General features: G+C 35.8%; 1 protein-coding gene across 48 annotated transcripts in view; it reads left to right on the forward strand.

Annotated features, from left to right (window-relative positions):
* Positions 1–27,891, forward strand: part of ZEB1 (zinc finger E-box binding homeobox 1) — a 215,100-nt gene that overhangs the window by 70,918 nt on the left and 116,291 nt on the right. For 9 of the 48 annotated variants that reach the window (XM_078329806.1, XM_078329792.1, XM_078329791.1 and 6 more), the window contains 2 exons: positions 375–2,239; positions 5,130–8,084. The exons of 33 other annotated variants lie outside the window; for them this stretch is intronic. The gene's annotated coding sequence lies outside the window, so the exon portion shown is untranslated. The remainder of the gene's footprint in view (positions 1–374; positions 2,240–5,129; positions 8,085–27,891) is intronic. 6 more of the 48 variants (XM_078329793.1, XM_078329799.1, XM_078329800.1 and 3 more) reach the window with 6 other exon arrangements.

Consider the following 27,891-nt stretch of genomic DNA (forward strand, 5'->3'; position numbering starts at 1 on the left):
AAAATTGAAAATACCAGCCCAAATGGGAGCAGTTAGTTTGCTAATGGTTTCTTCTGTTCTGCCCTTTGATTGGACTCTACTAGTTAACATTAAAATGGCCTTCCATTAAAGTATGAAACTATGTGATAAGTTCTTGAAGATAGATTAAAAAGAAAATGAATTATCCATTATAATTTAATTTTTTTTTTGCTTTTCAAATTCTGTCTCCAAAACTAAAACTCAAGAAAATAGATGACTAATGTATTTCCAGAATATTAAAAAAGTAGGTAATTGCCTTAATAAACATTACCCTGGGCATTATTGGGACAGTTTTAGGTTTCTGAACCCTAAAGAAATTCTTCAATAGCCTATATACACTTCCTGTTATTTTTCAGTGATTATGGCACTTCAAGATCTTTTTTATCATGAGATGCTTTCAGTGTTGTAGTAAGACTTTAGAAATGGTAAGTAAGCAAGTTCTGTATTAATTAGGGCAACTAATGCCTTTCTCAAAATAAAGGAAATACTATTTTTTTCTTTTGCTTTTCTTGGTACTAACCAGTAAAGTCTGCCTAGTTTAATATCTAGTGCATTTATACCATAAATTGAATATTAGAATAAAAAGAAATTTAGAGGGTGATATACAGAAGGCAATTATTTTCTGAAAGGAGTAGGAAAAAAGTAAGGCAACTTGGAACACTACGTGTGTGTGTGTGTGTGTGTGTATAAAATATATACTTTTATATAGATTATATATCCATATATATATAAGTATATATATAAACTTTTTGGAGACAAGGTCTCACTCTGTTACCCAGGCTGGAGTGCAGTGGTACAGTCACAGCTCACTGCAGCCTCCCTCTCCCAGGTTCAAGCCATCCTCCGACCTCAGCCTCCTGAGTAGCTGGGACCACAGGTGTGCACCAAGGTGCCAAGCTAACTTTTTGTGTGTTTTCTGTAGAGATAGGGATCTCACAATGTTGCCCAGGCTGGTCTCAAACTCCTGAGCTCAAGCAATCCTCCCACCTTTATCTCCCAAAGAGCTGGGAGTATCAGGTATGAGCCACCATGCCCAGCTGTACTACTTATATTTTTTATTTAAATTAAATTATGCTTAAAGATTCTAAAATGCATTGTATAAAGCTCATTATAGAAAATTCTGTTGACTTCTGTAGCAAATTATAGTTTCAGTTTTGTTTTTATTCCTTTGGACATTTTTACTCAGGATAATTATCACTCATGCTTTTCTGCCATTATAAAAAGTGACCAGATTTTGCTTTTTATCCAGGAAGAACAGTTTGTGAATGCTGTTTGATAGGCCAGTGTTATTTTCCAAGGGTAATTCTAAGAAATAAAAAGTTATATTTTTACTTTGTATTCATCAAGTTATTTTATGTTTAATTTAGAAAACCTTAGGAATGTTTGCAATATTCCTAATTTTTTTTTTCAAAAAAGTTGAGTTTTACAGATATTAAATACTTTTGTGACTTCTCATTAAAAGAAACTGAAGCAATTAGTTGACCTACTCAATTCATTAAAACAATGCTGGGTTCTTGGTTTTCATGATATTGAAAATAATTCAACATCTGTGTGTAGACAATGACTAAAACTTTACGATTTCATTTCCGAGTTTTATTACCATAGATTATTGTTTAAAATAGAGCTTTCAAATACATTTAAGAACCATTAAAAGTGACTTCTGCCTGTGCATGAAGGATATATGCATGGCTCATATAAAATGTTTAAAAATACCTGTCGGATTTTATATTCATTAGTTAAACTTATTTTTAAAGTAAATAAAACCTATTTATTTATTTATTTATTTATTTATTTTTGAGACAGAGTCTTGCTCTGTCGCCAGGCGCCAGGGTGGAGTGCAGCAGCACGATCTTGGCTCACTGCAACCTCTGCCTCCCAGGTTCAAGCAATTCTCCTGCCTCAGCCTCCTGAGTAGCTGGGATTACAGGAGCGCACTACCACACCCAGCTAATTTTTGTATTTTTTAGTAGAGATGGGGTTACGCCATGTTGGTCAGGATGGTCTCAATCTCTTGACCTCGTCATCCTCCCACCTCAGCCTCCCAAAGTGCTGAGATTACAGGTGTAAGCCACTGTGCCCGGCGTGTATAAACAATTTAATGTTTAACTTTTCTTTCTTTTATGTTTGCATATTTAAAACTCTTTGCAATCTCATCATTTGTATTGGAGAACTTACACTTTGAAACTTTGCTACAGCTACCTGCCATATCCTTGTATGGGATGTAAGTAAATTTATTCAGTCATCAAGTATATAGAGAACTGTGAGAATAGAGTGGTAAACAAAACATATTGCCTCCCCTCACAACTAAAGAGAAGTGATGGAAAGACAGAGGTGATCAGAACTCAATCTGGGATCAGAAAACAAAACTACAATCTATTTCAGGTTGCAGAAATGAAATTTTAACAAAATCTGAGGCATATTAGAAGTTAATAAAACCAAATGAGAAGGCAGGGTGGTATTTTGTGCTGAGAGCACAGCAGATGTCAGAGTCATAAAGGAAGAAGGAGAACAAAACACATTCAAGACAAAAGACACAGAGAGAGGGAAAGGTGACTCCGCATGGTGAAATATCTTGCAAGTCAATATTAGATATTAGCCCTTGGGCTTTAGCTTGAGAACAGTGGGAAGATATTGACCATCAGATTTGTATTTTTTCTAAAATTTTTTATTAAAGCTGAATACATCTAGAAGCATGAGCATTCTGTTTTATGAATTTTTATAGACTGAACACACCTATGTGATGACCACTCAGATGAAGAAAAAGAACATTACAAGCATCCTAAAAGTTCCCCTTCATTTTCCTTCCAGTCAGTCCTGTCTCTTGCCCACCAAGGAGACCTCTTGCCTGACTTCTAGACCTCTTGCCTGACTTCTCATTGTGTATAGAGGGTATTGCTTACATTGTACTTTATATAAATAGGAGCATACAGTGTGTATTCACTTGGATGAAAGAAGCATTATGATCAAGAGATTTGTCCATATTGTTGACTGTGGTTGCTAATTGTTCTCATTGCTGTATAATGTTCCATTGTAGCATGTACCACAGATTTGTGTTTTTCCAAGATTGCTGCATCTGCACCGTGAGGGTGTGAATTTAGTAAGCCTCTCAGTAAATCTAGGGAAGAGATAATGGGGCTTGAGCTAGTGTGGTGACGGTGAGGATGAAGAGAAGTAAGCAAAAACAAATTAGAACTATACAATCTGGGTATTAATTGGATGAGGGGATGAAGAATCAGAGACACCAGAAATAACTCCTGGGTCCTCACTTGAGCAGGGGTTAATGGCAGTGCCCTTCATTAAGTCCAAATACTTGAGAGGAATTGGGTTGCTCACGCTTTAGTGATATAGTGGGGAACAACAAAATCAATTTCTGATATAGTTAAAGCGCCTGTGAAACATTGCAGAAATCTGCTTTATATAACTAAAAACCTGTTTTATTAACTGAATTAATGAATAACTTTACCTTCATTAACAACAGTGTGCTAACAAATAGTTCTACATTTGGAAAACTGCAAATCTAGTCTGTTCTCAATATTCTTCACCTCTAAAGCTCATTAGATACTCTTTTCCTAAATGTTTTAGGAGTGGTTTTGTCACAGCTCTTGCTCTTTTTTTCTTTTTATTTATAGAAATGCTTCCTCTAAACTAGTGCTAACTTTATGCAAGGAGAGTAGTACTTCCTAGGTATATGATATGAAAGGCATTGGTGAAATGCGTTTATACTTAAAAACATTGGTTTTCCATCATTACAGTCTTTATTTAGCTCAATAGGCACACCTTAAAATGAGTTTGTTTATAGGAGATAATCTACTTAGTAAGACTTTAATTGACTGAAATAAATATTCATGAGATTTTGGCGAGGGAAAGAAAAGGAAGAGAAGGATGAGGTCTGACCTGAGCACAAGCCTAGGCAGGGTGCCACAGGGGGACACTTGAGCATCAGAGCTTAGGTTGAAAGCACCTGATTTTAAAAGAATGCAATGCCAAAAGAGTTGCCAAAAGAGTGATGTAGAAGCTGTAAAGGAGGGACTTCCCCACTTTTCAGTGCTGCCTGGGACTAGTTGTACTCTTGGAAAGTTTTATATGAAGATAACTAATAAGCGTAGCACTGAATGAAACAAATGCCTAAGACCTAGTGGAACATTCAGTAGACTTTTATGCCAGCCAGTTATGATTCAGTGCTATATTTAGATCACATAATTTGAACTAAAGTTAAGGCAGTTTATTCTTATCCCATCATGTCCATGGGGTGGGGAGGAACAACTCAGTAATCATGCTTATGCACTTCAGTTTATAGTTTTATCTAGCTTTGGACATTGTTGCTTAAAAGATAGTACAGTTTTAAAAATTAAATACTCAATTTCATTTCTCTGAGGTTTTTTGTTGTTGTTACACAACATTTGAATGTACCTTGAGTTCTTTTTTTAAAATTTTTGCCTCTAATTCAGATTTACATTGAGCAACCAAATCAGTATTTTCAGAAGCCATTGAAGTTAATTCACTTATTTAATAATTACTTATGAAATATATGTTATTTATAATCATGCTATAGCCTAAGATGATGATGGTGAGAAGTATTCCTACCTTTTGTTACTGGCACCATGGTGGAGATACTCAGAACATATAAAAACAGTGTGATAACACAAATTATTTATGACTTGCTGTTTTAGTAGTGTTTACAAAAAGCATTGAATCCCAGGAAGATAAACTGTGGGCTACAGTATCAAAAAAGAAATGATGGAAAAGGTAGAATTTAGTTTGGGTCTTGACAAATAGGTAAGATTTGAACAGGTATGGCAAGAAAACTGCAGGCAAGGGTAACATGAGAATTGATGCAGAAAAAAATACAGCATGTATTTGCAGAGTGAGAAACTGGCCAGACTGTAGCAGAAATCCCAAGCTGGTGTGAGGAGAGAGAGAAAAGCTTCATTAAGGGGTGACCAAGTTGTAATAAGCTTTGAATTACTGAAAAATTCACCAGTCATAAGAGCATGGATTATTGTCTTGATTTTTAGATTATCTATAAATACTTTACTTTTAGTATATTATCTATAAATACTTTTATTTTACTCACTACTATGTGATAATTATGTAGATATTTATCTTTTCAGAAATCTGATGTGAAATTATCTGAAGGAAATAAGTTATTGTGCTTTTTAAGAGTATCTTCGCTCAGGATCCATGGGTTGGCTTCAGGGATTCTGGACCTCTCTGAAATTAAAGCAAAAGTTTGGACATATTTCTTTTTCTGGAGGAAGGATCCATTGGCTTTATCAATATGTAAGAGTCTAAAACAAGTTAATGAAATAGCTCTAGCTCTCCTAACTTTAAACTTTTGAATCTAACTTTATCTTGGGTTTTTTTAATGCAGTAAATTAAAATGGGGAAACTAAAACACATTAAATGCTTTCCTTTTATTTCATTATATACTGATAGAATATTTAAGAGAGAATCCTGGCTGAGCGCAGTGGCTCATTCCTGTAATCCCAGCACTTTGGGAGGCTGAGGCAGGCAGAGCATGAGGTCAAGAGATCGAAACCATCCTGGCCAACATGGTGAAACCCCGTCTCTACTAAAAATACAAAAATTAACTGGGCGTGGTGGTGCACACCTGAAGTCCCAGCTACTTGGGAGGCTGAAGCAGGAAAATCCCTTGAACCTGGGAGGTAGAGGTTGCAATGAGCCGAGATCACGCCACCGCACTCCAGCCTGGCAACAGAGCGAGACTCTCTCAAAAAAAAAAACAAAAGATAATTCTGAAAAGTGTATCAGTTGGGTTGATTATGTAACCAGAGATAGCGGCTATTTTATCAATATTGTGGCTTTTGGTAAAAGGATAACTCAGTTGCTTTTTTAGATACAGCATGTTTCTGAATATGCTATTTCAAGTAGAAATTCCTATTTTTGGACAGACATCTATCTACTTTCTGCAGAACATAAAGCATTTTAAATGTGTCCAGCTTCAGTCCTGAAATTTGACTCACCTGGATCGTATTTAATCTTTGTACAACTGTTTAAAGTAAGAGTCAACAAATTATACCCCATCGGCCAAATCCAGCCCCTCAGCCTGTTTTTGTATGGCCTATGACCTAAGAATTGTTTTTACATTTTAAAATTGTTAAATTTAAAAAGGATGGATTCGCATTGTTAAAAAAAAAAAAAAAAGGGAGAATATGCAACAGAGATTGGATATGGCTCTCAAAACCTATGGTGTTTACAAACTGACCCTTACTTTTTAAATGCCAAACCTTGGTTTAAAGTACAGTTTTTAAGTTCTCCCAGATACACGTGTTACTCTACAAGCAGATACAGTGTTTGTGGATAGGTAGTATTTTTGAAGTTGAGAGTATATTTATATAATTTTAGCAAAGTTGACTGGATAAGATAATCTGTTTTCTATACTGGATATTCAGCTAATAGTTTAGCTTTCTAAAGTCTGGATTTGAAAGTGTATAAACAAAATGAGGACTTAGTAATCTACTTCAAAGAACTATGTGAATATAAAGGTAGAGTTTGTTTTTCATGAATGTGTTACACAGCAACCACAATTCAGATCAAGTGAAAAATATTAAAATATAGTCTGTGTTTTAGAAGATATCACTTATTTAAGGCAAGTAAGGCAAAAGAAAACATGCATACCTGTTAATGTGTTAGGAAGGGCAGCTGTTCAAACTTATGTTATTCATTGATTTCTTCAACACTTATTTTTAGAACCATTAAATATATATTGGCTTCTTTTATTTTTTTAATATTGTGTGAGATGCTGTGATTTTAACATTTGGATAAATATTTAAATTATTTTTAATGGGGGATATGTCATAATTAGCGAGTCTCAAAAAATTTGGGCAATTCTGCCTTCTTTCTCTGCATCATTATTTTTCCTTCACTACTAGATCTTTTCCACCAACATACAAATAATGCTGGGTTTTTTCCTCATCTTAAAAAGAAAAAATCTTACTCCCAGTTCCTCCTCTAGTTACTGCCCTGTGTCTTTCATTTACAGTTGATATCTCTGAAATATGAAGTTGTCTGTGCTGTCTGAATTTAGTTCCTGTAACCCCTGCTATTTCACCAGAATTGTACTTTTTAATGACTACCATGCTGCCAGTCAGATGGTCATCTCGGTCTTCCTCTTATTTGACCTGGCAATGGTGTTTAACGCTTTTTGTTTGGCCTTTTAGATACTATACTGTGCTCTCCTGGTTTCCTCCCACCCCTCTTGCTGCTACTTTTCAGTCTCTTGCTGATTTCTTCTTGCATCCCCATGTCTAAATTGCTAATGCGCCAACATTTGGAATTTTTGGGGCCTTTAAAACTGCACATTCATTTGCTTAGTAACTTCATATAGTGCCATGGCTTGATATGGGCATCCATTTGCTAATGAGCAGAAATTTTAGTCGTTTTCCTCTTTTTTTTTTTTTAGATGGAGTCTTGCTCTGTCTCCCAGGCTGGGGTACAGTGGTGCTATCTTGGTTCACTGCAACTTCTTCCTGGGTTCAAGCGATTCTCCTGCCTCAGCCTCCTGTGTAGCTGGGATTACAGGTGTGTGCTAGCACACCTGGCTAATTTTTGTAATTTTAGTAGAAACGGGGTTTTACCATACTGGCCAGGATGGTTTTGTACTCCTCACCTCATGTGATCCACCCATCTCAGCCTCCCAAAATGCTGAGATTACAGGTGTGAGTCACTGTGCCCAGCCTCTTTAGTCTTAGAATATAATATAGTAAACTGAAATCCTCATCGTCCCCCAACCAAAACGTCCTCCGGCAGTTTTTCTCATCTGAGTAACACCACTTGCTATCTTTTGATCAGCCTTGGCATCACCAAGGATGTCTGTCCTCCTTTCATTCCACATGTGATAATTCTTCACATTTCTGTTACCAAACTATTATCTTGCTTCTGTTCTAAAAATGTTTCTGATATTTAGTTATTGCTCACCATTTTTACTCCTACAGCCCTGCTCCAAGTCATCTTCATCTCTCACCTGTATTGATGTGAAAGCCTTCTGTAATTGGTCTTCCTGTTTCTGCCTGTTGACTTACTTCAGTCCATTCGTAATATAGCAGGTAAAGAAGTTATATTAAATATATAAGCCATATTATGTCACTCTTTTGATGAAAATCCTCCATTGACTTTTCATCTCAACCAGAATAAAAACTGAAGTCCTTAAAATGGCTTATCATGCTCTGTGCTCTGGGCTGTCATTCCCAGAAAGCCACTGCCAACCACTCCTGCCTGCTCACACCCACTTTGCTCTAGTCATCATTCCTGGCTTCTTTGCTGTTCTTAGAACATGCCAGGCAAGTTTTTGCTTTAGAGTCTTCACATTGGCTGTTGTCTGTAATGCGCTTTCCCTGTATATCTACAAGGCTCATTGTCTCATTCCTTGAGATTTTTACTGAAATGTCAATTTAAAGAAACTTTCTTTAGCCACTTGATCTAAAATTGCAGATTTCTCCTACTCCACCCAATTCTTCTTCCTGCTTTAAGTTTCTTTTCTTGAAGACCTATTACCATCTCCTATCCCATATATTTTACCTACTTTTCCCATTTTTTTTTTTTGCCTTGTTCCACTAGAATATAAAGGCAAGGTTTTTTGTTCGCTTTGTTCACTGATCTATCCTCAGCATGTAGAAATACAATGTTTGGCTCATGTTGCACACTTAGTTAATATTGATGAATTAACAAATGAGTGCAGTAAAAACTAGCTAACACAAAATTTTAAGATAGTTCTGGGTTTTCAAGAGTTCCTAGGATCATTGAATAAGCATTCAGATATTCCAGTAAGTGACATGCATGGAGCTCAAGGTATTGGAAATATGAAGTATACATTGATATCATTATATATGTAGAACTTTCTTTTTTTGCACCTATCCTTGGTTTTGACCCTTTATTTTTTTTAGTATGGAATACTCAAATATCATTTGAACTTAAATATGATTACTATTTGAGTTTGCTATGATGTGGATACTTTTTTTGCAAGATGAAGTCTTGCTCTGTCACCCAGGCTGGAGTGCAGTGGCATGATCTTGGCTCGCTGCAACCTCCACCTCTTGGATTCAAGCAATTCTCCTGCCTCAGCCTCTGGAGTAGCTGGGACTACAGGCGTACACCACCACACCTGGCTAATTTTTTTAAAAATATATTTTAGTAGAGATGGGGTTTCACTATGTTGCCCAGTCTGGTTTTAAACTCCTGAGCTCAGGCAGTCCGTCTACCTTGGCTTCCCAAAGTGCTGGGATTACAGGCATGAGCCACTGTGCCTGGCTGATATGGATACTTTTTAAAAGAATCTTTTATCATTAAAACTATCAGTCATTTACTACCATAGTAACGAATATCTTTTTACAAAAAACTTACAAAACAATTTAAATTTACAGAAGAGTTGCAAAGGCAGTACAGAAGGCCAGGCACAGTGGTTTACGCCAGTAATCCCAGCACTTTGGGAGGCCAAGGCAGGTGGATCACGAGGTCAGGAGATCGAGACCATCCTGGTCAACCTGGTGAAACCCTGTCTCTACTAAAAATACAAAAAAATTAGCTGGGCATGGTGGCGCGTGTCTGTAATTCAGCTACTCAGGAGGCTGAAGCAGGAGAATTGCCTGAACCCAGGAGGTGGAGGTTGCAGTGAGCCAAGATCGCGCCATTGCACTCCAGCCTGGGTAACAAGAGCGAAACTCTGTCTGAAAAACAAACAAACAAACAAAAAAAACAAAAGCAAAGGCAGAACAGAGATTGAACTCTTCAGGATCCTTCTTCTATGTTTTATAAGTTTACATCTTCAAAAAGCATGGAACAATACTAATTCAGCCTACCAACATAACTTTTGTTAAAGTAATTGTTAAAATAATTTTTAAATATTAATTACATAAAACCACCAAATAATTATTTTCAAATTTTAGTTTTGTTTTGACTATATGCATAACTGATTTAAATATGTCATATACAAATTTTACTTTATTTTTAATTATGACATTTCTTCATGTTTCATTATAATCTTCATTATTGTCTTTAAATGACTAACAGATCATCTTGCTGATGTATCATTATTAATAAATTGTTTTCTTCCTGTTGGATATCTTAAGGCTATTTTTTTTTACTGTTATTTTTTTTTTTTTTAATTTTTTATTGGATTATAGGTTTTGGGGTACATGAGCAGAGCATGCAAGACAGTTGCGTAGGTACACACATGGCAGTGTACTTTCTTTTCTTCTCCCCTTCACCCACATTTGGCTTTTCTCCCCAGGCTATCCCTCCCCACCTCCCCCTCCCACTGGCCCTCCCCTTTTCCCCCCAATAGACCCCAGTGTTTAGTACTCCCCTTTCTGTGTCCATGTGTTCTCATTTTTCATCACCCACCTATGAGTGAGAATATGCGGTGTTTCATTTTCTGTTCTTGTGTCAGTTTGCTGAGGATGAAGTTCTCCAGATTCATCCATGTCTGTACAAACGACACAAACTCATCATTTCTGATTGCTGCATGATATTCCATGGTGTATATGTGCCACATTTTTCCAATCCAGTCTATTATCAATGGGCATTTTGGTTGATTCCAGGTCTTTGCTATTGTAAACAGTGCTGCAATGAACATTCGTGTACATGTGTCCTTATAGTAGAACGATTTATAGTCTTTTGGATATATACCCAGTAATGGGATTGCTGGGTCAAATGGAATTTCTATTTCTAAGGCCTTCAGGAATCGCCACACCGTCTTTCACAATGGTTGAACTAATTTACACTCCCACCAACAGTGTAAAAGTGTTCCTTTTTCTCCACATCCTCTCCAGCATCTGTTGTCTCCAGATTTTTTAATGATCGCCATTCTAACTGGCGTGAGATGGTATCTCAATGTGGTTTTGATTTGCATCTCTCTGATGACCAGTGACGATGAGCATTTTTTCATATGATTGTTGGCCTCATATATGTCTTCTTTCGTAAAGTATCTGTTCATATCCTTTGCCCACTTTTGAATGGGCTTGTTTGTTTTTTTCCTGTAAATCTGTTTGAGTTCTTTGTAAATTCTGGATATCAGCCCTTTGTCAGATGGGTAAACTGCAAAAATTTTTTCCCATTCTGTTGGTTGCCGATCCACTCTAGTGACTGTTTCTTTTGCCGTGCAGAAGCTGTGGAGTTTCATTAGGTCCCATTTGTCTATTTTAGCTTTTGTTGCCAATGCTTTTGGTGTTTTGTTCATGAAGTCCTTGCCTACTCCTATGTCCTGGATAGTTTTGCCTAGATTTTCTTCTAGGGTTTTTATGGTGCCAGGTCTTATGTTTAAGTCTTTAATCCATCTGGAGTTAATTTTAGTGTAAGGTGTCAGGAAGGGGTCCAGTTTCTGCTTTCTGCACATGGCTAGCCAGTTTTCCCAACACCATTTGTTAAACATGGAATCCTTTCCCCATTGCTTGTTTTTGTCAGGTTTATCCAAGATTGTATAGTTGTATGTATGTTGTGTTGCCTCCGGTGCCTCTGTTTTGTTCCATTGGTCTATATCTCTGTTTTGGTACCAGTACCATGCTGTTTTGGTTACTGTAGCCTTGTAGTATAGTTTGAAATCCGGTAGCGTGATGCCCCCCGCTGTGTTCTTTTTGCTTAGAATTGACTTGGCTATGCGGGCTCTCTTTTGGTTCCATATGAAGTTCATGGTGGTTTTTTCCAGTTCTGTGAAGAAAGTCAATGGTAGCTTGATGGGGATAGCGTTGATTCTGTAAATTACTTTGGGCAGTATAGCCATTTTCACGATATTAATTCTTCCTAACCATGAACATGGAATGTTTCTCCATCTGTTTGTGTCCTCTCTGATTTCGTTGAGCAGTTTTTTTACTGTTATTAATGTGGTAGATGATATATTTGTACAAGTAACTTCTTACATTTACCTAAATTATTTCCTTTAGCTAATTACCCAGAATTAGATTAGGCAATAGAAATCATAGGGCTTATGAAGAAAATGGGGAGTACAACCCACAAAAATTTTGTCAGTGATGCATTTTCAAAAAGACAGAAAACTAATACCAAGTACAGTATAGTTTTACATATGTTAAATAGTTAAGAAATACATAACCGCTATTATACATTGTGATGCTTTACCTTGAACAAACCCTGATGTTTGCTTATGGAAGTAGGTGTGGGGTTGTGGTCTCCAAATTGTTGTAAAGTGGTGGAAGGAGGATTATCTGAAATCAGAAGGAAAGTTGTAACGTTGGATGTGATATATGTGGCTCGTAACCGAGGCACAGTGAACTGAAGAGGCTGGTAACTTGAGATGTGTGCAGGTGTGCTTTTTGTTTATTCTTATGTGACTTAGTTAAGCTGGCAGCAAATTTTCTGTGTTCAGTTAGTGTTTCTCACAGATAAATCATGCATAAGCAAAGGTGAAATTCTCTTTATGCTCACATTGTTCTCTAATAAACCAAGTGCATTGAAACAAACTTGCATTTTCAAAATAAGTATTATAGCAGAACAGACTATACTAATTTTTTATCCCACCAATTTTGCTGCAATTTTAACATCATGATAAATTTTAAAGCTTTTACATGGTAATTTTTTCTGATTTGTTTTTAACCAAATGCCTTTAGAATACTAGTTTGGTGCAGTACGCACTGGAGATGTTATTTTAAAATAAATTAACAGAAGAAAACCCTAAAACCTGGAAAGGGAGTTTGTACTTAGGTAGAGCAGTGCCTTCGGTACCAGATTAAAGTTTCAACTTTCAGAAGGCAACAAAAGTCAGTATTTTGTTGTTGTTGTTGTTGTTGTTGTTGTTGTTGTTGTTAACAGGAGAGATGAAAGACCAGAGGAGGAAGAAAGGCCAAAGGAGGAGGCCATAGGAAGGGTGTAGGTTGGAGATGATATGGTGACCATCCAGTGTGGTAGCAGTAAGAACAGAAAAGAAAGTATAAATGTAAGGGTTTTGTTAGCAGTAGGATTTGTCTTCTGATTAAATGATAAAGAAGATGTGAAATGTTTGTCTAAGATTACTTGAAAGTATTATCCTGAGTGGCTAAAAAATAATAATCCTAGAAAAAAATATTAATGATCAAGAGGAAGAGTGGTATGAGTGGGTGGAGAAGGTATTCCTGAAATGATGAGTTTAGTTTGAAAAGAAGCCTGACTGAGTGCCCAGATTGAGCATTAAGAAAAATTCTGATTAATCAGTGGCGGGACCCTTGACAGTTATTTCTCTGGCTTTCAGTTTTCTCACCTGTAAAATACATATTGAACTATTAGTGACTGCTGAAGTTTCTTCCAGCTTTGAAACAATGCTGTGAGTTCTGTTTTATTTGAACTTTATTACTGTTTCTTCATGATTGCTCTCTAATGACCTTTTATGAAGACTTTGGTTTATAATGAAGTGAGGATCAAATGCTCAGTCCTAAGTCTGTTAGAGATTAAACTTTCCTGACTCCTGAAACGCTTGACTTGACACTGGAGTGCCACAACTGCTATCTCAGTTTATCTTTTTTCTGCCAAAGGAAGCTTCTTGCAGATCAAAATTGGGAGCAAGAAGAATTGGATGTGTAAAGCCAAACTTGGAAAAAGCATTCTGCAGTTTTTCTTAATACAAATTTTTGGGGCTCTTGTTGTTATTTGCAGTCAGAAACCCCAATAAACTATTTGGAAAGAAAGAAATTCAATATAAATATAATGTTATAGAAGTACATATATAGATATATAATAAATATAATCTAGGAGAGGTGTATCATAGGTGCAGGCTTTGGAATTAGACAGCTTGGGTTCAAATATTAGTATTATTACTCTATTAGCTGTGTAACCTTAGGTAAATAGAAATGAAAAGCTTGATTTTGGAGGAGGATTTCATTTCTTTTTGTGTAAAATGGAAATAGTAATGCTAAGTATCAGAATTGTTGTGAGGATTATAGAGAGAATGTTTATAAAGAACAAAGTACACAACCTGATACTTAATAAACAATACCCTTTATCAGTTACCAGGTAATAGTTATTGTTGTATGAGCACTTGGTAAAAACTTTTTCAAAATCTTACCTGTATTAAACACTTACCCTACTTTCCATGTTTGTAATCAGAAGCTTGTGTGCATGTGTGTCATGATGGGTTCTCTCATATTCAGTTTTTTGGCAGCTTAAATGATTTGACAAAACTAAAGAATTATTTTAAAAAGAGTGTCAATGTATTTAATTCTTAGATGGAATAATGATCTTTAAAAGATGAAACTAGTATGTAAAAAATTCATTTTTTAAAAGTAAGAATCTTCAGCCTAATTATCTGCTAAACAGGACAAAATAATAGAATCAATATTCTTACAGATTATTGTTTACACTGCCTCCTTTAAAAGATGCCAAATATTGTGGATATTAAAGAGTGATTACTAGTATATTGTTTATATTATATATGGTTTCCTTTAATAAATTTATTTAAATGTTTCCAAGAAATAGTATAAAACTAGGTACTATTTAACATCTCTTATACTTTTGCCTTAAATGGAAATACATTGATAATGCTAATGATATGGTAAAACTGTTAGGTCTGTAGAAGTCATATTTTATTTCTGAAACAATAAAAATACATCTTAAATTGTGAAGGCAGATTACTACTGGAAATTCACAGTCTTTAAAGAATAAACCATGTACGTGTTGACTATGAACAGACTAGTCTATATTTATTATATTAAGTTTTCACAAAGTTATAAAGATTGAATATATTATCCTTTTGGAAATTTAAAAATAGTAAGACATTCTTTTTAAGAGTAGGAACAGTGTACTTGAAGCAACAAATTTATGATTGCAGTTGGAGTTGAAGATTATGTATCAGTATAATCCTTGCTTCTCTGACTGCTGTGTAGCCTTTTCTACACCTGTTTTTTTTTTAACTTCTCAAAGTCTGTGCTCTATTACTCTGATTCTTTTTCTTGTTTTAGGAAGAATAAATGAATAGTTTTTTTATTAATAACAATGTAGGCTTCTGCATACCTGCCTTTATATATTCTTTACATGCCTATATGCAACACTTGCCTATGCAAGTATTCATTTACTGAAAAAGTTACCAACTTTGTAGCCTTGAAATCATTTAAAAAATATAACACTGGGTAGGGGAGGGACAGTGGGCGGGGGAGCTGGGGAGGGGTAGCATGGGGAGAAATGCCAGATGTGGGTGAAGGGGAGGAAGGCAGCAAATCACACTGCCACGTGTGTACCTATGCAACTATCTTGCATGTTCTGCACATGTACCCCAAAACCTAAAATGCAATAAAAAAAATATGTTAACTGACCTGGATACTCTGCTTACAAACAAAATGCATACTTTCTACTTGAGAGAATTTGTTTTTACCTTTAATGAAAAGAATATATATTTGGTTGTACTTTAAACACTACTTATTTTCACATAGTAGTTATTTTATATCATTTTCAAAGCAAATTCATCTTTGTATGCATGTGATATATCCAATTCTTTTCCTGTAAAGATTAGGTTACAATTAAAAGAATTCAAAGATCATTGGGAGGTATTACATTAAACTGTGGGTTGGATCTTGTCTTTTGTCTTGTTCACACTGCATCTCTTCTTTTATTTTTTTCAGTCTGAAGATAGTAGCATAATTACAGCATGAATGTAAGCCATGTGGTGGCTAAGATAGAGAAGGCAGAGATGAATGACTTCAGAGGAAATAAGTGTTTGACAGGAGACTGAACTGGGAGAGGGTGTGAACCAAAGTCAAGGTCACAGAGGGAAAAGAGCAGGCTGAATTCATGGGTGTGCATTCTGTACAGTCACACAGGGCTCAGCTTTTAAAACTTTCTGCTGTTGCCATCTTGAAATTCTTAATCAATTCCACACACGAATCCCTGAATTTTTATTTTGCACTGAGTTCCACAAATTATGTAGCCTGTTCTGCAGAAGAGAAATAACAAGAGAACAGGAAGCAGAAATGTCTTGACTCTTTGGTTATTCATTCCTTTTCCCAGTTTAGCCAAAATGGGAATTATTTTTTAAATGATGACTTAGGGATATTTAGAAAATTGTGGAAAATTAACCTAATTTGAAAGCAGTTGTGTGTACATGCATGTTATTTAGTAATTTAGCAAATTATTGGAAAGGGGAAAAGGGAGCATGTTAAAATTTTCTTATAAAAATGTCAAAGGTGTTCAAACTTCCAATAAACTTTACCAAGCCAATATAAGAAGTAAAAACACTTGGTACTACAGAATTGTATTCCTGAATTAACTACTACATGTTGGGCTTAACCCAGAAAAGTGTTTCTTTACCTATAAAGCCTGATGCTTCATATTCAGTACAGTACTTTAATTATTCTTTGCTATGATTATTTCTAAAGTGATCATTGTTTCTTGCATTTATAGTGCTTGTAAACTTTATTTTTTTTTTGAGATTTTGGAAATTAAAATTTAGAAATCTATAAACCCAAACATTGTGGTTTTTACACAAGCCTGTCAGTTTACTAGTTTCATTTGATAGCTACCTAATACTCACCTGTATAAAGTGGAAGGTGTTTCTGTTATATAGCTAGGCCCTTTTTCTAGGTCTCTTCCTTGATAAAGTTTTGCTTATTTCATTTACTGCACAATCCAACTAAAACCAATTTTTTTACCTTGTTTCATGTGAGAGTTAACTTTAATTATAATAAACTGTGTAATGATGGGTTGGGGAAGGAATTGCTTAAGTTCATAAGGATGCTTACAAACTTGAATGTGCCAATATAAGATGATCTTTTGAAAATTTTTAATTCCATTTCACAATCCCAACCAGAAGTCATCATGTTTGAACCACCTGATACAGAGTAAAAATTTTTTTCAGGAACACAACTGTAAAAAGGTAAGGATGGGGAGAAACATTTACAACACTGCTTATTTCTTTGCAGATTTAGTGAAAATATGTCCTACTTTTACAATATGTCTTATTTCCCCCTCTTTTTTACACATACAATAGAGAACTAACTTTTAAAAACTAGATAAGAAGGGAATACTAATTTTTATATTATGATGTCACTTGTATAATTTGCTTTAAAATTGATAAAATACACTTCTTTAAGACTCTTTATAGAATTCTAAGGACTCATTGGCTCAGTTTATTTCCTTGGTTTTTCAGTCCAAAATGTAATAAGCCTTTCATAAAATTTCTCGTGGATGTGTAAAGAATACCAACACATGTCAGAAAGCATCTGGCTAAAGGTTTAAGCAGGGAATATTGCTATCAGTCCAGCGAAGGTAGTAAAACTCTCCTGTGTCCTGGAAGGATAACTGAAAGAGAGAGGCCCTATTTAAAACTAGCTAACTTACCTACAGTTGCTCGTTTGACAAACAGACAATGTTTAAAGATTAGGAATTTTTATATGCCATAGAATCTATGGAAAAAAATGATTTTATTTCATTTATTTTAATCCAAAATCACAAGATTGATTATATACTTAGAGTATATATAAAATAAGCATTAGAAGCATTAGTTCTGCATCTTGTTTGCATGACATTGTTAGAAGGTATTAACTGTAAAAATGAAGTTAAGTAAATACAATATCTGTTCACCAGATGCTTAAAACATACAACAATAAAGACATGTAGAAGGATCTGCAAGCAGCTAAACAAGTAGCGTAAATCAAAGCTTTTATACTGATAAAGTGGTAAGCGCATTTTGGGCTTCATGGGTAATAAGCCCTGTATCTGCCAGAATAGTCTAGCAAAAAATGCATTTTTTTCTTTAGCTTAGGAAAACTTTTCACAGGAGGTAGAATTTTAGGTATTGTGTAGATGAGGGGAGAAATTGCTTTTGACAAGCTTCAGTGAAAAAGGCAGGGAATGTGTCATTGTAGCTAGAGAGGTAGAAAAATACTGGTAGTGGGTCATAGACTGGTAGTGGTATAGAAATAGAAAACAAAACCTATTGGACAAAGGGACTGAAGTGTTTTGTCAAAAGAAAGGAAAAGGACAAATAGGAAAAATAGGTAGTATCTGGTAACAGGCTGGTGAGCTCACTGATAGCAGAGTCCACTAAGAAGCATTTAGTGGTTTTCCTTCAGGGCAAAACCTTTGAAAGAGAAAAATATGATCTCTAAATAAGGCTACTTGTAAACAGTGTTGACTATTAGGAATATAGATACAGTCTGTGTTTTTAAGACTGAGATTTATTACAATTCAATTTTGTTTCTAGATAACATTTTTATAATTTCATAGCAATTATCTTGAAATTCTTAAATAAAAAAGGTTTATATCTCTTCTCAGCTGGTAATAATATCTCTACTAAAAAGGTATTAATTTAATGAAAAAAATTAAATGAATTGTGGTGTTTGCCAAAACTTTTGGTTTGTATTTATACACTGGATTATAGTTTGTATAAAGTTGTACTCATGAGATTGTCAAGTGTTTTCTCTTTATCTTTGTTGTTTTGTTAAAAGGTTAACTGGAGCATATCAAATGCATCACTATCCTATGTACCTTCTATAAAAACAAATACTTTAAAATACGTTTGAAAATTAGAGGGACTACTACATGGAAATGATTATAGTTCTAATTTTAGTTATGAAATTATTTACTTCTCAACTAAGGCAAAATCTCTATTTCTGTATCTGCATTGATGACTCAGTGATTTTAGAGGTTATGAGTTGATATTTTCACATGTCTGCCTGTGATAACTCATCATAGAATGCCTGATCATTATATCCTGTCCTGTGTAGCATCATAGTGGACACTTCATGATATTTCTACTAAGCCCTTTAACTGTGATAACTGTCTCCTTTCTGTTTCACAAATTCCCTCAGCAAATTTAGTCTTCACTAACACTGCAAACCAGATTTTGATATATTAAAGCACACAAATTGATAAAAGATTGAAACTGAAACTTAACATGAAGGGATCAGACTGATTTACATGAGGTTGTTGAGAACCAGGAATCATAGATTTCATTCAGTCCAGTTTTATCAGTTGTACATTGTTTCTTGTTCAAAATCATTTTACAATCCACTTTGCCCGCCTCCATCTTCCTTACTTTACAAAGAACTTTGATCTGCTGGGCACTGCTGATGGTGGAATGCCATGCCTTAAGGTTTCCCTTTGGAATACAAAGTCTGTGTTTTCAATAGAATTAACTGTTCAAGAGAGAGAGAACAGGATTTCTGTGCAAAGACAGTACAGTGCCATAAAAATATATAGTCCCTTTACCCTAAGAATTCTGGTTGCTGCTGTTGCTGCTGCAACTGTTACTACTACTACTATTACTGCTAATTACTAGTATAGAAAAATATCTGTTTGATCCTGTGTATGTGCTGGTAAGGTTTTTGGGAGAAGCCATTATATATGGGTGGTGGTATCACATGTATTTTAAAGTGTTTTTGATCATCTTCATTTTCTAATTTTTCTCAAGTAAAAGATTCTTCTATACCTGGAAAAAATTATAATTAAAAAAATCTTATTGGACTTACCAGATATTTTTCATTTATGTAATTGATTTCTGACATACATAGACTTTTACCATTTGCTCTACTTTAACATACCTTTATCAGTTTTATAAATACAGTTTGAGAGGATTGTTCTAAATATATAAAGGGAAAATTTCATTTGAAAGCAAAAATCTGTATGTGAGATATCTGTTGCCTTTTTTGCCTTCTAAAGGGTAATCTAAAAACACTGATACTGACTGGTTATTTTGTTTCATAATCCTTTATAGTTGATAGTTGGCAAAAATGGTTGATTTCTCTTTCATTGTAAACAGTAACAAAAAAGTTACTCAGAATTTCTCCGGTGTTTTAAGAGCTGTTCAGTTTGACACCCAAAAATTTAAGAGGGCATTAGAACATGAGATATCTAATTGTTAATTGAGACTGGAATTATTTTTAATAGTCTTAGATGTAAATACTAATATCTTATTAGTCTTTGCTGGTATAAAAATGGTTGAAATATTTGAAATATTTTTTCATTTACAGTTATGCCCAGTGTAGAAGTGTGATTATCTAAGAAGTGATTTTTTTCAGATTTCAAGTATGAAGTACTGTTTAATACTAACATGTAGTTACAAGGACTATCATGACTATTTTTGGTGTTCTTGATTGATTATGATTTAATAATTTATATTTTAGGGAAGACAATGTAGTTCTAAGTATATTTATAAGCGGGCTCCTAATTTCTTTCATATGCTATAGATTTCTAACCTAAAATTGGTATAATTAAATGTTAAGCATTTTTATTTTTTATATTTCACTACCATAATGCAAAGTGTAATAAAATACTAATTTTTTTCTTACCCTCACATGATGTGCTGATATATATTTTCCAGTCTTTTCATAAGCTCATGATTACCTACATAATGGTCTTGAACCAAACAATTAAAATGGAAGACAGCATTTCTGGTCTTCTATTTTAATCAGTATGGTAGAAGACTATTATGTAGGTTTTTGTGTCAAATGTGGAATGTGAATTCTCAATTAACTCTTTAGTCATTTTTCCTGTTAGTTATTGAAGCAAGTTTTAAAATATGCCGTTTGACTAAAGATATCAAAGTGCCTTATAAAGGCACATTGCAGAAGATACTGCAATGTACCTAAGTCTTGTTTCAGACCACCAGAGAGGAAAACAGAAATGCATAGAAGGAATGAATTCAGTTGCACATTTTGTATCTAATCCAAGAACTTAACAAAATGGGCAGGTATTTACCAAATTAAATCCTTTCATCAAACATCTTGATTATACCTTAAAAGCCCCCAAAGTTTTTATTGGTAGCATTGCTCTGATTAGTGAAATGAGTTTCAGTGCAAAAACTTGGGCTGTTAGAATATTTACAAAACCATTATTGTCCAGTTCTACAGCTGCTACCCTAGTCCCTGGCTGTCATCTTTTTATACCTGGTTTACTACATCAGCATCCACACTGGGAACCATGTCTCAGTCTTGCACTGCTCAAATTCATTTAGTTACGAACTTACTTATTCAGCAGACATTTGAGGACCTACAGTGTGCCAACAATTTATTTAAGCAATACTTGTATGTTTTCCATCCCCAGGCTAGGACTTATAGTCCCCAGTTGTTTATGAAATCTAAACTAAACTCAGTGTAAAATTTAGAGTTCTCCAAATCTTATTTACTCTTTTTCTTTCTTGCCAGTCTCCTCATGGTAACATTCATTCTTCTTTCACAGTCTGTGTCTGCTCCCACGTCTTGTCTTAGTGCATCATCCTTCCTCTTCAAGGATATACTTCTTCTCCTTTAAAATTTTAAAGATCACATCTGTAACTGCCTTTGAGGTGTGAGTTTAGGTTGGTGTATTCCTCTGATCTGGATCATTCCTTTCTTCTGGATCCTGAGAGTATCTAGAAATTGAGTATTCTGGTTAATGAGTGATTTCTCACATACTGTCTTAACAACACTAAGTACTCTTTATTCAGTAAAATTTACACCATAAGAAAATATATTGTAATATATTTAATGCTTCTTTGGTGCTATATAAGGTATTCTACTTAGAAATTTAGATGTGTAGGAATGCTGGTTAGTAGAAGTTTCTGATATTTACTGTCTTCCATTTTTGCTAATGTTTTGTTTATTTGAAGCGTTTAAAATATTTTACATTTCATATTTTTAACTAGGCGGTATCTCTGCTTCTCATTCTGAACATCTGATACGGTAATTTGCACATAATAGGGTTTCATAAAGTGCTTGATTCAGTCAAAAAAGTATTGATGAACATCTACTACATTCCAGGCACTTTGCTGGATTTCTGGACTACAATCATGAGAAGACAGTCTGTTCCCTCAGCCTGCTTATAGTCTAGTGGGAAAGATAGGTGGACAGACAACCCTAATATAGCATAAATTCTTGAACACAGGTAAACACAAAAGAGTATGGGGTACCTAGTCTTTTCTAGCAGTGTCAAGCAAACTTTTTTATAGAAGCAGCCTCAGCACCAAGGAGGGAATTAGAAAATTTTAGTGCCTGATAATCTCTCTCAGTCTTCTAAATCATACCAAATGACACAAAGTAACAGTGTATGTTTTCTATGGAAATATACATGGAAGTCAAATATCCAGCATGTGCTCCCTCAAGAGTGCCACCCTAAACCTTCCCATATAGGAATGTCAGTGCCACCTCTGAGAGGAAGGGATGGCTACACAGAGACAAGCAGGATTCCTGCAAGGAGGACATCAACAAATGCCCAGTGGCCAAAAAAAAAAAAGGCAAGTTGAGTTGGAGGAAGTCATTCTCCAAGGCCAGAATGTAGATTTGTTTGGACAGTGGATGGGGAGATGTAGGCATGGTCATTGAGCTGCAGAAGAAGGCAGGAGCCAGATAATAAAGAATTTTAAATCAGTGATTTTTAAAACCTTTGTTTTCTTAACAGAATTCTTAAGAGTTTTGAAATTTGAAATTTTAAAATGCACATTTGCCAGATAACAGTCACAGCAGTATTATTCCATCATATTCTCAAGTCCTGCCTATACTCAGAGGAAAGGGATTATAGAAGGCCATGGGTCATTGGAGGTCAGTCATCTTAGAATTCTGGCCGCCTCACTTGCCTTTTTGTAAAAACTCTCACATCCGTTAGTCTTCAACAAGTCATGTTTGTCTCAGTCTTATCATATCAATATTTAAAAAAGAACAGAACTACTTTGGTTTTGGTGTTGTTCAGGGTTTATTTTGTTGTATTTCTTGGTGGGGTGGTAGAGTGGGCAGAGATGTTAGTTTCCTTGGTTGCTTGCCTCTCTTTGTAGTCCACTGAGGTTAGGAATTGTGTTCTAGAGTCACATCATGTTACTAACAGGGGCTCTGTGTTCTGACTGGTGGTAGCAATAGCTTTCATTCTTTGTGACTGAGTAGTCTCCTAGGACTTTGTTTTTATCGATTCAACAAAAATGTGTATACAGGTTGAGCATCCCAAATCTGAAATGCTCCAAAATCTGAAACTTTTTGAGTGCCAACATGATGCTCAAAGAAACATTTTTGGATTTCAGATTTTTACACTAGGGATGGTGAACCAGTAAGTATAATGTATGTACATATTCCGAAAATTAAAATATATATATGAAATCCAAACACTTACTCTCTCAAGGATTTTGGATAAGGTATTCTTAACCTGTATTCTTAGTACTGGTAATGTTTCTCTAAGCAAAATAGACAGTCCCTGACCTCATGGAGTTTCCAGTATAATGATAGAGATAGATATTAAAAAGTAATCCTGTAACTATAAGCTGTGTGATATATACTATACAGAAGAGGTCACTTACATTGAGAGCTCTCAACAGTGAGTGGGTGGTAGACAGTGCTGTAGGCAGGGGCTGTAACATGCATGAATGCTCTGAGGGGATAAGGTTCGTGGCAGGAGTAAGGCTGGAGACGGGGTAGAACCCAGATTCTGGACAGCCAAATTAACGTTTGGATTTTATCCTCAGTGTAATGAAAAATCATTAAAAGGTTTTGAATAGTGAAATAATATAAGATGATTTGTCTTATTAAGATATTAACTACTGTGGCTAATGTGTGGAGATTGGCTAAGAGAACAGCTAGAATGAGTGAGTTCAGGGACATCAGTGACAGGAGTCGTATTCTCACATCTGCCACATAGTGGGCACTCATTCACTATTTTGCAGTTAGCTGAACGATGACTAGATCACTGCCTCTGTTGTAACATCTCAAATTATTTGTATTTTAACCATGAGTTAAGTTGAATATTTTTGAGGAATCATGAAGTGTTACTGATTTGTACTAATTTTTCCTCATAAAATTTTAGATGTTTTAGACTGCTTCTTCATCTTGCCCAGGAAGAAAACAAGTCATTTATTCATTCATTCAAGAAGTGCTTAAGCTGTGCCAGGTACTGGCTGAGAGCTGAGGATACAGACTGGATAATAAGATAGGCATGATATCTGCCATCGAGTGGCTTACAGTCTGGGTAACCAGAGCTGAGTAAAGCAGGCAGTATGTTGGCCTCATACCTCCTAAGTAGTGGTGTCTGGAATTAGCCTGTCTGCTGTCCCAGCCTCAGTAACTGGAATATCCTAGATGAAGATGAGATCCTCTTAACAATTTAATTACATTTTCTCCTACCTCCTCTTTGTTCTAATATATGCTACTAAATTCCTACTTTGATGACCTTAGCTGAAAATACAGCCACTCTTAAGTCCTATAATGCATGTGCCCAGGACCTGACAACCCAAAGATTAAACCCTGATTCTTCTTTACTCTTAGAAAAGCTGGGACCTTGCTTAATGAAAGAAACTTCTATTGCTACTTAACAAATGACAACAAATGTAGTGATTTAAACAACACATATTTGTTATCTTGTGTTTCCATGGGTCAGGAGTCCAGGCATTGCTTAGCTGGCTCTTATGCTTAAGGTAGCAATCAAGGTACCAGCCAGGCTACATTCTCATATCTAGCTCAAGATCCTCTTCCAAGCTCATTCAGATTCGTGACAGAATTTGTTCCTTTGCATTTGTAGGAAGATTGCGTCTCTCCATAGGCAGTTCACAATATGGCTCTTTACTTTTCAAAAGTGTCAGAAGAAAGAGAGAGTCTACTGCTTTGCCTCTCTGAATTCAGGGAAGGCCTAAATCTTTAAGGGTTCACCTTATTAAATTAGGCTCACCCAGGATAATCTGCTTTGAAATCAGCTGATTGGATACCTCAATTACATATGCAGAATCACTTCACATTTGCCAGATAACATAATCACAGCAGTGAGTCTCAGGTCCTGTTTATACTCAAGGGAAGGGGATTATAGAAGGCCAGGGTCATTGGAGGTCAGTCATCTTAGAATTTTGGCTACCTCACTTGCCTTTGTGTAAAAACTCTCACATCTCTTAGTTTTCAACAAGTCATGCATGTCTTAGTCTCATCATATCTTTGATGACTTCTTCAGTATTCTCTCTCTTCCTTCATCCCATAGATACTGAGATTTCTCAATACATCTCATCAACAATGCAGCCTGTTGCTTTTATTATTATTATTATTATTATTGTACTTTAGGTTCTGCAGTACATGTGCAGATCATGCAGGATTGTTGTATAGTACACACATGGCAATGTGGTTTGCTACCTCCATCCCCCCGTCACCTACATCTGGCATTTCTCCCCATGTTATCCCTCCCTGACCTCCCCACCGCACTGCTGCCCCTCTCTTGGCCCTCGCCAATAGACCCCAGTGTGTGATGCTCCCCTCCCTGTGTCCATGTGTTCTCACTGTTCCACAATCGCCTATGAGTGAGAACTTGCAGTGTTTGATTTTCTGTTCTTGTGTCAGTTTGCTGAGAATGATGGCTTCCAGATTCACCCACGTCCCTACAAAGGACACAAACTCATCATTTTTATGGCTGCATAGTATTCCATGATGTATATGTGCCACATTTTCCTTGTCCAGTCTATTGTCTGGGAATTTGGGTTGGTTCCAGGTCTTTGCTATTGTAAGCAGTGCCACTATGAACATACATGTGCATCTGTCTTTATAATAGAATGATTTATAATCCACTGGGTATATACCCAGTAATGGGATTGCTGGGTCAAATGGAATTTCTATTTGTAGATCCTTGAGGAAGTGCCACACTGTCTTCCACAATGGTTGAACTAGTTTACACTCCCACCAACAGTGTAAAAGTGTTCCTGTTTCTCCACATCCTGTCCAGCATCTGTTGTCCCCAGATTTTGTAATGATTGCCATTCTAACTGGTGTGAGATGGTATCTCAATGTGGTTTTGATTTGCATTTCTCTAATGACCAGTGATGATGAGCATTTTTTCATATGTTTGTTGGCCTCACATGTCTTCTTTTGAAAAGCGTTTGTTCATATTCTTCACCCACTTTTGGATGGGTTTTTTTCTTGTAAATCTGTTTTATTTCTTTGTAGATTCTGGATATTAGCCCTTTTTTTGATGAGTAGATTGCAAAATCTTTTTCCCATTATTTTGATTGCCAGTTCACTCTAATGGTTGTTTCTTTTGCTGTACAGAAGCGCTGGGGTTTAATTCGGTCCTATTTGTCTATTTTGGCTTTTGTTGCCAATGCTTTTGGTGTTTCAGTCATGAAGTCCTTGCCTATGCCTATGTCCTGAATGGTTTTGCCTACGTTTTCTTCTAGGGTTTTTATGGTATTAGGTCTTATGTTTAAGTCTTTAATCCATCTGGAGTTAATTTTAGTGTAAGGTGTCAGGAAGGGGTCCAGTTTCTGCTTTCTGCACATGGCTAGCCAGTTTTCCCAATACCATTTATTAAACAGGGAATCCTTTCCCCATTGCTTGTTTTTGTCATGTTTGTCAAAGATCAGATGGTTGTAGATGTGTGGCATTGCCTCCAGGGCCTCTGTTCTTTTCCATTGGTCTATATCTCTGTTTTGGTACCAGTACCATGCTGTTTTGATTACTGTAGCCTTATAGAACAGTTTGAAATCAGGTAGCATGATGCCTCTGGCTTTGTCCTTTTTGCTTAGGATTGTCTTGGCTATGCAGGTTCTCTTTTGGTTCCATATGAAGTTTAAGGTGGTTTCTTCCAGTTCTGTGAAGAAGGTCATTGGTAGCTTGAAGGGGATATCGTTGAATCTATAAATTACTTTGGGCAGTATGGCCATTTTCACGATAATGATTCTTCCTAACCATGAGCATGGAATGTTTCTCCATCTGTTTGTATCCTCTCTTATTTCCTTGAGCAGTGGTTTGTAGTTTTCCTTGAAGAGGTCCTTTACCTCCTTTGTTAGTTGTATTCCTAGGTATTTTATTCTCTTTGTAGCAATTGTGAATGGGAGTTCACTCATGATTTGGCTCTCTGTTAGTCTGTTATTGGTGTATAGAAATGCTTGTGATTTCTGCACATTGATTTTGTATCCTGAGACTTTGCTGAAGTTTCTTATCAGTTTCAGGAGATTTGGGGCTGAGATGATACAGTCTTCTAAATATACCATAATGTCATCTCCTAAAAGAGACAATTTGACTTGTTCTTTTCCTCATTGAATACCCTTTATTTTTTTTTCTTGCCCAATTGCTTTGGCTAGAACTTCCAATACTATATTGAATAGGAGTGGTGACAGAGGGCATCCTTGTCTAGTGCCAGATATCAAAGGGAATGCTTCCAGTTTTTGCCCATTCAGTATGATATTGGCTGTAGGTTTGTCATAGATAGCTTTTGTTGTTTTGAGATACATTCCTTCAATACCTAGTTTATTGAGAGATTTTAGCATAAAGTGCTGTTGAATTTTGTTGAAGGCCTTCTCTGCATCTATTGAGGTAATCATGTGGTCTTTGTCTTTGGTTGTGTTTATGTGGTGGATTATGTTTATAGACTTGTGTATGTTGAACCAGCCTTGCATCCTTGGAATGAAGCCTCCTTGATCATGATGGATAAGCTTTTTGATGTGCTGTTGCAATCAGTTTGTCAGTATTTTATTGAAGATTTTTGCATCTATGTTCATCATGGATATTGGCCTGAAGTTTTCTTTTTTAGTTGAGTCTCTCCTGTGTTTTGGTATCAGAATGATGTTGGTCTCATAAAATGATTTGGGAAGGATTCCCTCTTTTTGGATTGTTTGGAATAGTTTCAGAAGGAATGGTACCAGCTCCTCTTTGTACGTCTGGTAGAATGCAGCTGTGAACCCATCTGGACCTGGACTTTTTTTGGTTGGTAGGCTATTGTTGCCTCAACTTCAGCTCTTGTTATTGGTCTATTCAAGGTTTCAACTTCTTCCTGGTTTAGGCATGGGAGGGTGCAGGTGTCCAGGAATTTATCTATTTCTTCCAGGTTTACTGGTTTATGTGCATAGAGTTGTTTGTAGTAATCTCTGATGGTAGTTTGTGTTTCTGTGGAATCAGTGGCGATATCCCCTTAATCGTTTTCTGTTACATATATTTGATTCTTCTCCCTTTTCTTTTTTATTAATCTGGCTAACAGTCTATTTTGTTGATCTTTTCAAAAAACCAGCTCCTGGATTTATTG

The sequence above is a fragment of the Callithrix jacchus genome, chromosome 7 (assembly GCF_049354715.1).
Source record: "Callithrix jacchus isolate 240 chromosome 7, calJac240_pri, whole genome shotgun sequence".
In the NCBI taxonomy this organism is placed as follows: domain Eukaryota; kingdom Metazoa; phylum Chordata; class Mammalia; order Primates; family Cebidae; genus Callithrix; species Callithrix jacchus.